The sequence below is a fragment of the Rhinoderma darwinii genome, chromosome 3, assembly GCF_050947455.1.
Source record: "Rhinoderma darwinii isolate aRhiDar2 chromosome 3, aRhiDar2.hap1, whole genome shotgun sequence".
Classification (NCBI taxonomy): Eukaryota; Metazoa; Chordata; class Amphibia; order Anura; family Rhinodermatidae; genus Rhinoderma; species Rhinoderma darwinii.
Window position 1 is genome coordinate 353632585 of NC_134689.1, and position 11522 is coordinate 353644106.

An 11522-nucleotide genomic window follows, 5' to 3' on the forward strand; every position below is an offset into this window, starting at 1 on the left:
TACAACCTGGGAGGTCCATCCCTTCAGCTTGTAGCCTAGTTATTTAAAATTATTCTTAAGGCTCCTCCACCTACGATGTATTCTGTCGTTGTTACCACATGGACCATGACAGCTGGTACCATCAGCCACTCCCAGTAATTTATTTACCACATGCAGAACCCTGGCAGCAGGGAGACAGCAAACCATTCGGTTGAGACAGTCTTGGCAACAAATTATTCTATACGCCTTCCTGATTATAGAATCCCATATAACAACTCGGTATCTTGCCCTACCTATCTTGCATTACCATCCCCCCTACTACTAGCTGGGCTGTTTTCCTGACTGTTAGGGATAGCAGTATCCACAAAGACTGCCATTTCTGAAACTGACAAATAACGTTTGTGTTACGACCAGCATGTTGTGGACAAACAGGGCTACTCTACCAGATTGGCTTGGGACCATTTCTAAGAGCATTATCTAAATAGCCTCCCCATTCTTTACCCTTTAACCCCTATACAGGTATTTGGTCTTCACTGTAGAGAGGCTACTAGGTCCATACCTCTTGAGGGGATCCCAGCGGAGTAGCTGCTGGCCCAGTGGATCAGGAACTGGTAGATGGTACCCTGATAGATGAATGCTTCAGGCTTGTCACCGACAGTAGGAGGCAGACAGACAGTGGACAGCTGGATAAAAGCTGATAGCAGATCGCAGGACACAGGTGAATAGCGGATAGCTGGACACAGGCGGGTAACGGGTAGCTGGACGCAGGATGGTAGTGGATAACAGCATACAGGCTGACAACAAACAGCAATAGCGAACTGGATAAAAGGCTGGTAGCGAATAACTGGACACAGGCTGACGACAGACAGCAATAACGGACTGGAATCAGATGCACACAGGAACCTTCGCAGGATACAACTAGATTGTTCCAATGTTGCTCAGGCACCAGGTGGATAGTGGAGGCACCTTAAATAGTCCTGGAGGCAACATGGAGTGAATTTTGCGCAAGCTGGCCCTTTAAGAGGTGACCGTAGTGCACTAGGGACATTGCGGCTACAAGCAGAGTTCAACAGCAGATGACGGCGGCCTGGGAGAGAGGCAGACCGCTGGAGGAGGTACAAGACCCAAGGTGGGGACTGCTCGTTGTAGTGGGACCCACCACCTGCATTACAGTTTGTTAGATATTTTAAAACATGAGGCTACATTTTTAATACTGTAAAGACTGTAAATCTGGTGCACAAACTTTTTGTAGAAAATCTAGAGCAAGCACTTAATCCATATTGATAAAGTGTTTGGACATAATTTTTTTTCTGAACTCCCTGATGTTTGACAGTTTTCAGTTTTGGGATGTGGTTCAGTTTGTTGCAAGCTTGTTCTACATGCTTCAAAAAGGTCAAACCAGGCATACACTGGCAAAAAGTTATATTTATTTTTTGACATTTGTTCTACCTTTTAGGGTATGTTCACACGGCCTATTTACGGACGTAATTCGGGCGTTTTTGCCCCGAATTACGTCTGAAAATAGCGCCTCAAAAGCGCTGACAAACATCTGCCCATTGAAAGCAATGGGCAGACGTTTGTCTGTTCACACGAGGCGTATATTTACGCGCCGCTGTCAAATGACGGCGCGTAAATAGACGCCCGCGTAGAAGAAGTGACCTGTCACTTCTTTGGCCGTAATTAGAGCCGTTATTCATTGACTCCAATGAATAGCAGCGCTAATTACGGCCGTAATTGACGCGGCGTTCAAGCGCCTGCACATGCCGGTACGGCTGAAATTACGGGGATGTTTTCAGGCTGAAACATCCCCGTAATTTCAGCCGTTACGGACCCCCGCCGTGTGAACATACCCTTAGGCTTTAGGCATGCTCCAAAATACCCCATGACCTTGGAGTATCTGACAATTTCTGTCCCTCCCTTAATTAAAGAAACCCAACCTAACAAATGCCCAACCTACCTTAAGGGTATGTTCACACAGCCTATTTTCGGCCATTTTTCGGGACGTAAACGCCTGAAAAACGGCCAGAAAATCGGATGCAGAATGCCTTCAAACATCTGGCCATTGATTTCAATAGGAAAAACGGCGTTCTGTTCCGATGGGCCAATTTTTTCGTGGCCATTTTGATAAATGGCTGCGTAAAAAAACGGCCGCGAAAAAAAAGTGCAGGTCACTTCTTGGGCCTTTTTTGGAGCCGTTTTTCATTGACTATAGAAAACAGCTCCAAAAACGGCCATAAAAAATGCCGCAAAATTTGCGAATGGCTTAAAAAAGTCTGAAAATCAGGAGCTGTTTTCCCTTGAAAACAGCTCCGTATTTTCAGACGTTTTTGAGTTTGCGTGTGAACATACCCTAACTATTACCTGAAATAAAGACCAAGGCCGCGTGACTTTGGATAAAATTGCCACAGCAGCCTTTTTAGTAATTAACAAAATAACTATATATATATATGTAAGGATAATATTTTTGAAAACAATATACATAGTAATGATCCCTGACAGTGGGAAATCTGAATTCACCATTGAAATAAGTCCCATTATAATACACATCAATAGAAATTCACCACTGACCTCTCTGTACATAATATATGCATGAACATCAAGGGGCAGATTTACTAGTACTTTATTAAATTCTGACGGCTAAGAACTAGTCTAGATGCACCAATTTTATCACTGCTGGATGATACATTTGGTGCACCTTTAGGCTGGGTTCACACGACCATGTTACGTCCGTAATGGACGGAACGTATTTCGGCCGGAAGACCCGGACCGAACACAGTGCAGGGAGCCGGTGCTCCTAGCATCATAGTGATGCACTGTGTTCGGTCCGGGTCTTCCGGCCGAAATACGTTCCGTACATTACGGACGTAACATGGTTGTGTGAACCCAGCCTTACACGTTTGACTAACTTTATACCAGCTCTTGGTTGGCTTAAATTAGATGACTTTTCGGTGCAATTTGGCACATCTTAAGCTACGCCACAGTTCATGCTAAGCCACGCCTCTTGTCGGGGGAGTTGCATAAATCTGTTCTTTTTGGCGCATTTCATTGAGATATTTGTCCTGAATGATTTGTGCTAAAACTAAGTTGCAACTTAGGCTAGAATTCTGACACAGCACCAATACTAAATCTGCACCATACTCTGATGTAAAAACTTGACGATTATATGGAAATAAGTGGTGCTAAATAGATATAACTCAGGAAGCTCCTTCTCCTGTGCCAACCACTGATTTGTTAACATGTAGTGCTCCCTTTTTTTTTATTTTTTATAAACAGGTTCTACAGCAGTTGCAGTCTGTGTTATTTAGTTCTGTATCACTGCTACTTCAAAATATATTACACAAATCAAATACCATGGGAAAGGATGAGGGTGTTTGATATAAAATATTTAATGGTGGACTGGTAGACCTCCACTGTAAATTATTAGATTATAATTTACCATGGAGTTTTTGTATAAATTCATCCATGCTTTTTTATGACCACAGACATCTAATACATTTATAATATAAGCCACTTTAACATGGCAGTATTTTGCCTCAGTTTTTGGAAGCCAAAACCAGGAGTAGGTCCAAAACATGGAAGAGGTGCCAATTTTTCAGATATACTTTTCTCTGTGTAGGTTTCATTCCTTGTTTTGGCTTACAAATACACCGTGTTCCAAATTATTATGCACATTGGATTTAAGTGTCATAAACATTTAATTATTAGTTTTTCAATTAAACTCATGGATGGTATTGTGTCTTAGGGCTCTTTGGATCATTGTAATCAATCTCAGACACCTGTGATAATTAGTTTGCCAGGTGTGCCCAATCAAAGGAAAACTACTTAAGAAGGACGTTCCACATTATTAAGCAGGCCACAGGTTTCAAGCAATATGGGAAAGAAAAAGGATCTCTCTGCTGCCGAAAAGCGTGAACTAGTGCAATACCTTGGACAGGGTATGAAAACATTGGATATTTCAAGAAAACTTAGGCGTGATTATCGTACTATGAAAAGATTTGTGGCTGATTCAGAGCACAGACGGGTTCGTTTAGATAAAGGCATAATGAGACAAATTAATAGGATTAGGAGAGCAGCTGCTAAAATGCCATTGCAAAGCAGCAAACAGGTATTTGAAGCCGCTGGTGCCTCTGGAGTCCCGCAAACATCAAGGTGTAAAATCCTCCAGAGGTTTGCAAGTGTGCATAAACCTATTATTCGGCCACCCCTAAACAAAGCTCACAATCAGAAACGGTTGCAGTAGGCTCAGAAATACATGAAGACTAATTTTCAAACCGTGTTGTTTACTGATGAGTGCCGTGCAACCCTGGATGGTCCAGATGGATGGAGTAGTGGATGGTTGGTGAATGGCCACCATGTCCCAACAAGGCTGCAACGTCATGTTTTGGACTGCAATCATGGGGAAAGAGCTGGTAGGCCCCTTTAGGGTCCCTGACGGTGTGAAAATGACCTCTGCAAAGTACGTAGAGTTTATGACTGATCACTTTCTTCTGTGGTACAAAAAGAAGAACCGTGCCTTCCGTAGCAAAATTATCTTCATGCATGACAATGCATCATCTCATGCTGCAAAGAATACTTCTGTGTCATTGGCTGCTATGGGCATAAAAGGAGAGAAACTCATGGTGTGGCCCCATGTTCCCCTAACCTCAACCCTATTGAGAACCTTTGAAGCATCCTCAAGCAAAATATCTATGAGGGTGGGAGGCAGTTCACATCAAAACATAAGCTCTGGGAGGATATTCTGACATCCTGCAAAGATATTCAAGCAGAAACTGTCCAAATACTAACAAATTCAATGGATGCAAGAATTGTGAAGGTGAGATCAAAGAATGGGTCCTATGTTAACATGTAACTTGGCCTGTTAAGTTTTTTATTTTATTGAAAGAGCTTTGGATTTCTGTAAATATGACCTCCTGATGCTGAAAATGCAACAAATTACCATTTTGGTTCTCTTTACAACCTTTAAAATGTTTTGATCTCTGTTGTGCATAATAATTTGAAACAGTGCATTTTGAGTATTTTACTTCTAAAAAAAATCTGTTATCATTAGGAGATTTGTTCAATAAAATTCGTATTATACACCAACGGTTGATGGCTTGAAGATTATACTGACTGTCATTTGCATCGACTATTTAAGAAAATCAGCGAAAAATAACATTTGCATAATAATTTGGAACGCGGTGTACTGACCAAAATGTGAAAGCGCCCTGTTAGTTGGGGTGTGGGTACATACTAGGGAGCTTTCAGTATCCATAATAAATATGAGATCTGGTGTTGTATAGTGACATCAACACTTTGGGGTGCTGGTCAGGGGTGGGATCCGGCTGGTTCGACCTGGTTCTCCCAAACCGGTTGTTAAGATTACAACCTGTTTACAGAACCAAGGTGAAGCTGGAAACCGGAACTGGTCCGCTGCACTCAATTGTGTTTGCGTCCTTAGGACGCGGATACAATTGAGTTCCCTAGCGCTGCCCTTCGGCGCTTTAGCAATGATGCATTCGGCGCGATGACGTTATCACGCCGCTGCATCGTTCAGCTGGAGGAGGCCTGGCGTCTCTGGAGGTAGGCACGGGAACGGGCACAGGTAAGCATATAATGTTTTTTTTCCCTTTTACTGTGGCAGTGTTTGGGGCCTTATCTATAGGTGATACTAACTACAGGGGACTATATAGGGGCACTAACTACATGGGACTATATAGGGGGCACTAACTACAGGGGGCTATATAGGGGCCCCTATCTACAGGGGTCTATTTAGGGGTCCTAACTACAGGGGACCATATAGGATTTCTAACTACAGGGTACTATATAGGGACCCTAACTACAGTGGACGCTACAGGAAGCACTATCTACAGGGAACGCTACAGGGTGCACAATCTACAGGGAACACCGCAGGGGGCAATATCTACAGGGGGCATTATCTACAGGAACACCACAGGAGGCACTATCTACAAGAAATGCCACAGAGCGCACTATCTAAAGGGAACTCCTCAGGGGGCACTATCTAAAGGAAATGCTACAGGGGTCGCTGCAGGGGGCCCTATCTACAGGGAACGCTACAGGGGCACTAAACAAGGAATGCCACAAGGGCCCTATCTAAAGGGAATGCCACAGGGGGCCCGATCTACAGGGAATGCCACAGAGGGGCACTATTTATGGGGAACGCCACCGGGGGCCCTATCTACAGGGAACACTACAGGGGGCCCTATCTACAGGGGACGCTACAGGTGGGCCCTATCTACAGGGGATGCTACAGGGTGCACTTTCTAGGGAACACTACTATCTACAGAGAGCTCTATGAAGAGCACTACCTACAGAGCACTCTATGGGGAGCACTATCTACAGAGAGCTCTGTGGGGAGAATTATCTACAGGGGGCTCTATTAGGGGCACCATCTACAGGGGGCACTGTGTGTGTGTGTGTGTGTGTGTGTGTGTGTGTGTGTGTGTGTGTGTGTGTGTGTGTGGGCGTGTGTGTGTGTGTTTGTGTGTGTGTGTGTGTGTGTGTGTGTGTGTGGTGCATTACTTTACAGTGTTTGTGTAAAGGATCTGCCAGGTACTACGTCTGTGTATTCTCCCGGGATTAATCAGTCGACACCTGAGGCCAGACCTCTTAGACTGACACCGGCTCCCACCAACCAGGGTGGCAGGCTCAGGAGTGGGAGAGCCTATCGCGGCCTGGTCAGTCGGAGTTAGCTCCGCCCCCTGTCCATTTATACCTGCCGTGTTCTCTTCCTCAGTGCTTGTTATTCTTCTTGGATTCCTGGCCCCACTGCTGCCTTGCTCCAGCCTGCTTCTGCCGTGCTTCTGCCTTGCTGCAGTTCCGCTATCCTGCTTCGCTTTGCCCCTGGCTTGCTTCCTGCTCCGTGCTCTCGTTGGTATACTCCACTACATCCTGATCCTGACTGTCTCATTCACCGCTCCGTTTCCTCGCGGCGTTCCGTGGGCTACTGCCCCTTCCCTTGCGTGTTCCCTGTTTGTACTCCCTTGCACTTAGACAGCGTAGGGACCGCCGCCAAGTTGTACCCCGTCGCCTAGGGCGGGTCGTTGCAAGTAGGCAGGGACAGGGCGGTGGGTAGATTAGGGCTCACTTGTTCCCTTCACCTCCTTCCTGCCACTACATAATAACAAGCCCATACCTAGTCTACCATTTCTCCTACGCTGACGCTATCATGGACCCCCTTGAGACCCTGACCCAGCAGATGCAGGGCCTCTCCCTACAGGTCCAGGCCCTGGCTCAGATGGTCAACCAGGGTGATGCTGCCTTAGTAGTACCTCTCACCTCACCTCTAGAACCCGACCTCAAGTTACCTGACCGGTTCTCAGGGGACCGTAAGACTTTTCTCTCCTTCCGGGAGAGTTGCAGACTTTATTTCCGCCTAAAACCTCACTCCTCAGGTTCCGAGAACCAGCGGGTGGGTATCATTATATCCCGACTCCAGGAAGGGCCCCAAGAGTGGGCCTTCTCCTTGGCTCCTGACGCCCCTGAAGTTTCCTCCGTTGATCGTTTTTTCTCTGCCCTCGGACTCATTTACGAAGAGACTTACAGGACTGCCTTAGCCGAGAGTCAGCTGGTGACCTTACGTCAGGGTAGGAGACCTGTTGAGGAATACTGTTCTGATTTTAGAAAGTGGTGCGTAGCTTCTCGGTGGAACGACCCGGCCCTAAGGTGCCAGTTTAGGTTAGGATTATCTGACGCCCTGAAGGATCTGCTGGTTAGCTACCCCTCTTCTGACTCCCTAGACCAGGTTATGGCCCTAGCAGTACGACTTGACCGACGTCTCAGGGAACGTCAGCTTGAACGTTTCAATGTGTTCCCCTCTGACTTCCCTGCGATTCCCCCCGAGGTCCCGCCTCCTCGCTCTTCCACGGAGGACGCGGAGGTACCTATGCAACTCGGGGCCTCCATGTCCCCTCGACAACGTAGAGACTTTCGCAGGAAGAATGGTCTCTGCTTCTATTGTGGGGACGACAAGCATCTACTGAACACCTGTCCCAGGCGCAAGAATAAACAGCCGGAAAACTTCCGCGCCTAAGTGATCATCGGGGAGGTCACTTGGGCGCACAGGTATTTCCCGTTAATATGAAACGCAATAAAATTTTGCTTCCCTTTCAGGTCTCGTTTGCTGGCCGGTCTGCCACTGGCAGTGCCTTCGTGGATTCTGGCTCATCTGCTAATATCATGTCTGTGGAATTTGCTATGTCTCTAAAAATGCCTTTTATTGATTTGCCTTATCCTATCCCGGTAGTGGGTATCGACTCTACTCCTCTTGCTAATGGTTATTTTACTCAGCATACTCCTTGTTGGCTCCATGCATTTGGAGCAGTGCTCTGTACTGGTGATGCAGGCATTATCGTCCGATCTGGTATTAGGTCTTCCCTGGTTGCAGCTGCATAATCCCACGTTTTATTGGAATACTGGGGATCTCACCAAATGGGGTAGTGAATGCCTGATGTCATGTCTTTCAGTTAACTCTATTTCTCCCCGGGAGGAGGTAAACACACTTCCTGAGTTTGTTCAGGACTTCGCTGATGTGTTTTCTAAGGAGGCCTCCGAGGTGTTGCCCCCTCATAGAGATTACGATTGCGCCATCGATTTGGTGCCTGGTGCCAAGCTTCCTAAGGGTAGGATATTTCATCTTTCATGTCCTGAACATGAAGCTATGAGGGAGTATATCCAAGAATGCCTGGCCAAGGGTTTCATTCGCCCCTCGACTTCTCCTGTAGGTGCTGGCTTCTTCTTCGTGGGGAAGAAGGATGGTGGTCTTAGGCCGTGCATTGATTATCGGAACCTGAATAAGGTCACAGTAAGGAACCAGTATCCCCTTCCTTTGATTCCGGATCTTTTTAATCAGGTTCAGGTGGCCCAATGGTTTTCTAAGTTCGATCTACGGGGGGCATATAACCTTATCCGCATCAAAGAGGGGGATGAGTGGAAAACTGCGTTCAACACACCCGAAGGTCATTTCGAATACCTGGTCATGCCCTTTGGGTTGTGTAATGCCCCTGCCGTCTTCCAGAATTTTATTAATGAAATTCTGAGAGATTACCTGGGTAATTTTCTTGTAGTGTACCTTGATGACATACTGGTGTTTTCCAAGGACTGGTCCTCCCACATGGAGCATGTCAGGAAGGTCCTCCAGGTCCTCCGGGAAAATAATCTGTTTGCGAAGACCGAAAAATGTGTGTTTGGGGTACAGGAGATACCATTTTTAGGTCAAATCCTCACTCCTCATGAATTCCGCATTGACCCTGCCAAGGTTCAGGCTGTGGCGGAATGGGTCCAAACTGCCTCCCTGAAGGCGCTACAGTGTTTTTTGGGGTTCGCTAACTATTACAGGAGATTTATTGCCAACTTCTCGGTCGTCGCTAAGCCTCTTACGGACCTTACTCACAAGGGTGCTGATGTCCTCCATTGGCCCCTTGAGGCCGTCCAGGCTTTTGAGACCCTCAAGAAGTGCTTTATCTCGGCCCCCGTGCTGGTTCAGCCCAACCAAAGGGAGCCATTTATTGTGGAGGTTGACGCATCCGAGGTGGGAGTGGGGGCCATCTTGTCCCAGGGTACCAGCTCCCTCACCCATCTCCGCCCCTGTGCTTACTTCTCTAGGAAATTTTCGCCCACGGAGAGTAACTATGATATTGGCAACCGCGAACTTTTAACCATTAAATGGGCTTTTGAAGAGTGGCGTCACTTCCTGGATGGGGCCAGACACCAGGTAACGGTCCTTACTGACCACAAGAATCTGGTTTTCCTAGAATCTGCCCGGAGGCTTAATCCTAGACAAGCTCGTTGGGCACTATTCTTCACCAGATTTAATTTCTTGGTTACCTATAGGGCTGGGTCCAAAAATATTAAGGCTGATGCACTGTCACGTAGTTTCATGGCCAATCCTCCTTCCGAGAAGGATCCTGCTTGTATTTTACCCCCTGGTATAATCGTTTCTGCCACTGATTCTGATTTAGCTTCTGACATCGCGGCTGATCAAGGTTCAGCTCCCGGGAACCTCCCTGGGGACAAACTGTTTGTCCCCCTGCAATACCGGCTAAGGGTACTCAGGGAAAACCATGACTCCGCACTATCTGGTCATCCTGGCATCTTGGGTACCAAACACCTCATTACCAGAAACTATTGGTGGCCTGGGTTGCCTAAAGATGTTAGGGCTTACGTCGCCACTTGTGAGGTTTGTGCTAGGTCCAAGACCCCTAGGTCCCGACCTGCGGGCTTACTATGTTCCTTGCCCATTCCCCAGAGACCTTGGACCCATATCTCCATGGATTTTATCACCGATTTGCCTCCATCTCAGGGCAAGTCGGTGGTGTGGGTGGTAGTAGACCGCTTCAGCAAGATGTGCCACTTTGTGCCCCTTAAGAAACTACCTAACGCCAAGACGTTAGCTTCTTTGTTTGTTAAACACATTCTGCGTCTCCATGGGGCCCCAGTCAATATCGTTTCTGACAGAGGGGTACAATTTGTTTCCTTATTTTGGAGAGCCTTTTGTAAAAAGTTGGAGATTGATCTGTCCTTCTCCTCCGCCTTCCATCCCGAAACTAATGGCCAAACGGAAAGGACTAACCAATCCCTGGAACAATATTTAAGGTGTTTCATCTCTGACTGTCAATTTGATTGGGTCTCATTCCTTCCCCTCGCCGAATTTTCCCTGAATAACCGGGTCAGTAACTCGTCAGGGGTCTCCCCGTTTTTCTGTAATTTCGGGTTTAACCCAAGGTTCTCCTCCGTTTCTCCTGGTTGTTCCAATAATCCCGAGGTAGAGGACGTTCATCGGGAACTGTGCACAGTCTGGGCCCAGGTTCAGAAGAACCTAGAGGCGTCCCAGAGCGTACAAAAGATTCAGGCTGATAGTAGACGTTCTGCTAACCCCCGGTTTGTCGTCGGTGATCTGTTCTGGTTGTCGTCCAGGAACTTGCGCCTTAAGGTCCCATCCAGGAAGTTTGCTCCCCGATTTATTGGACCTTATAAGATCATTGAAGTCCTCAACCCTGTATCCTTCCGTCTGGAGCTGCCCCCATCCTTTCGCATACATGACGTCTTCCATGCCTCCCTCCTTAAACGCTGCTCCCCGTCCTGGTCCCCCTCGAGGAAAGCTCCTGTTCCCGTTCTCACCCCTGAGGGGGTGAAATTCGAGGTGGCCAAGATTATGGACAGTAGGATGATCCAGGGCTCCCTCCAGTACCTGGTCCATTGGAGAGGATACGGGCCGGAGGAGAGGACTTGGGTACCTGCTCGTGATGTTCACGCTGGGGTATTGATCAGGAGGTTCCACCTTCTCTTCCCCACTAAACCGGGTCCTCTTAGTAAGGGTCCGGTGGCCCCTCATAAAAGGGGGAGTACTGTAAAGGATCTGCAAGGTACTACGTCTGTGTATACTCCCGGGATTAATCAGTCGACCCCTGAGGCCAGACCTCTTAGACTGACACCGGCTCCCACCAACCAGGGTGGCAGGCTCAGGAGTGGGAGAGCCTATCGCGGCCTGGTCAGTCGGAGTTAGCTCCGCCCCCTGTCCATTTATACCTGCCGTGTTCTCTTCCTCA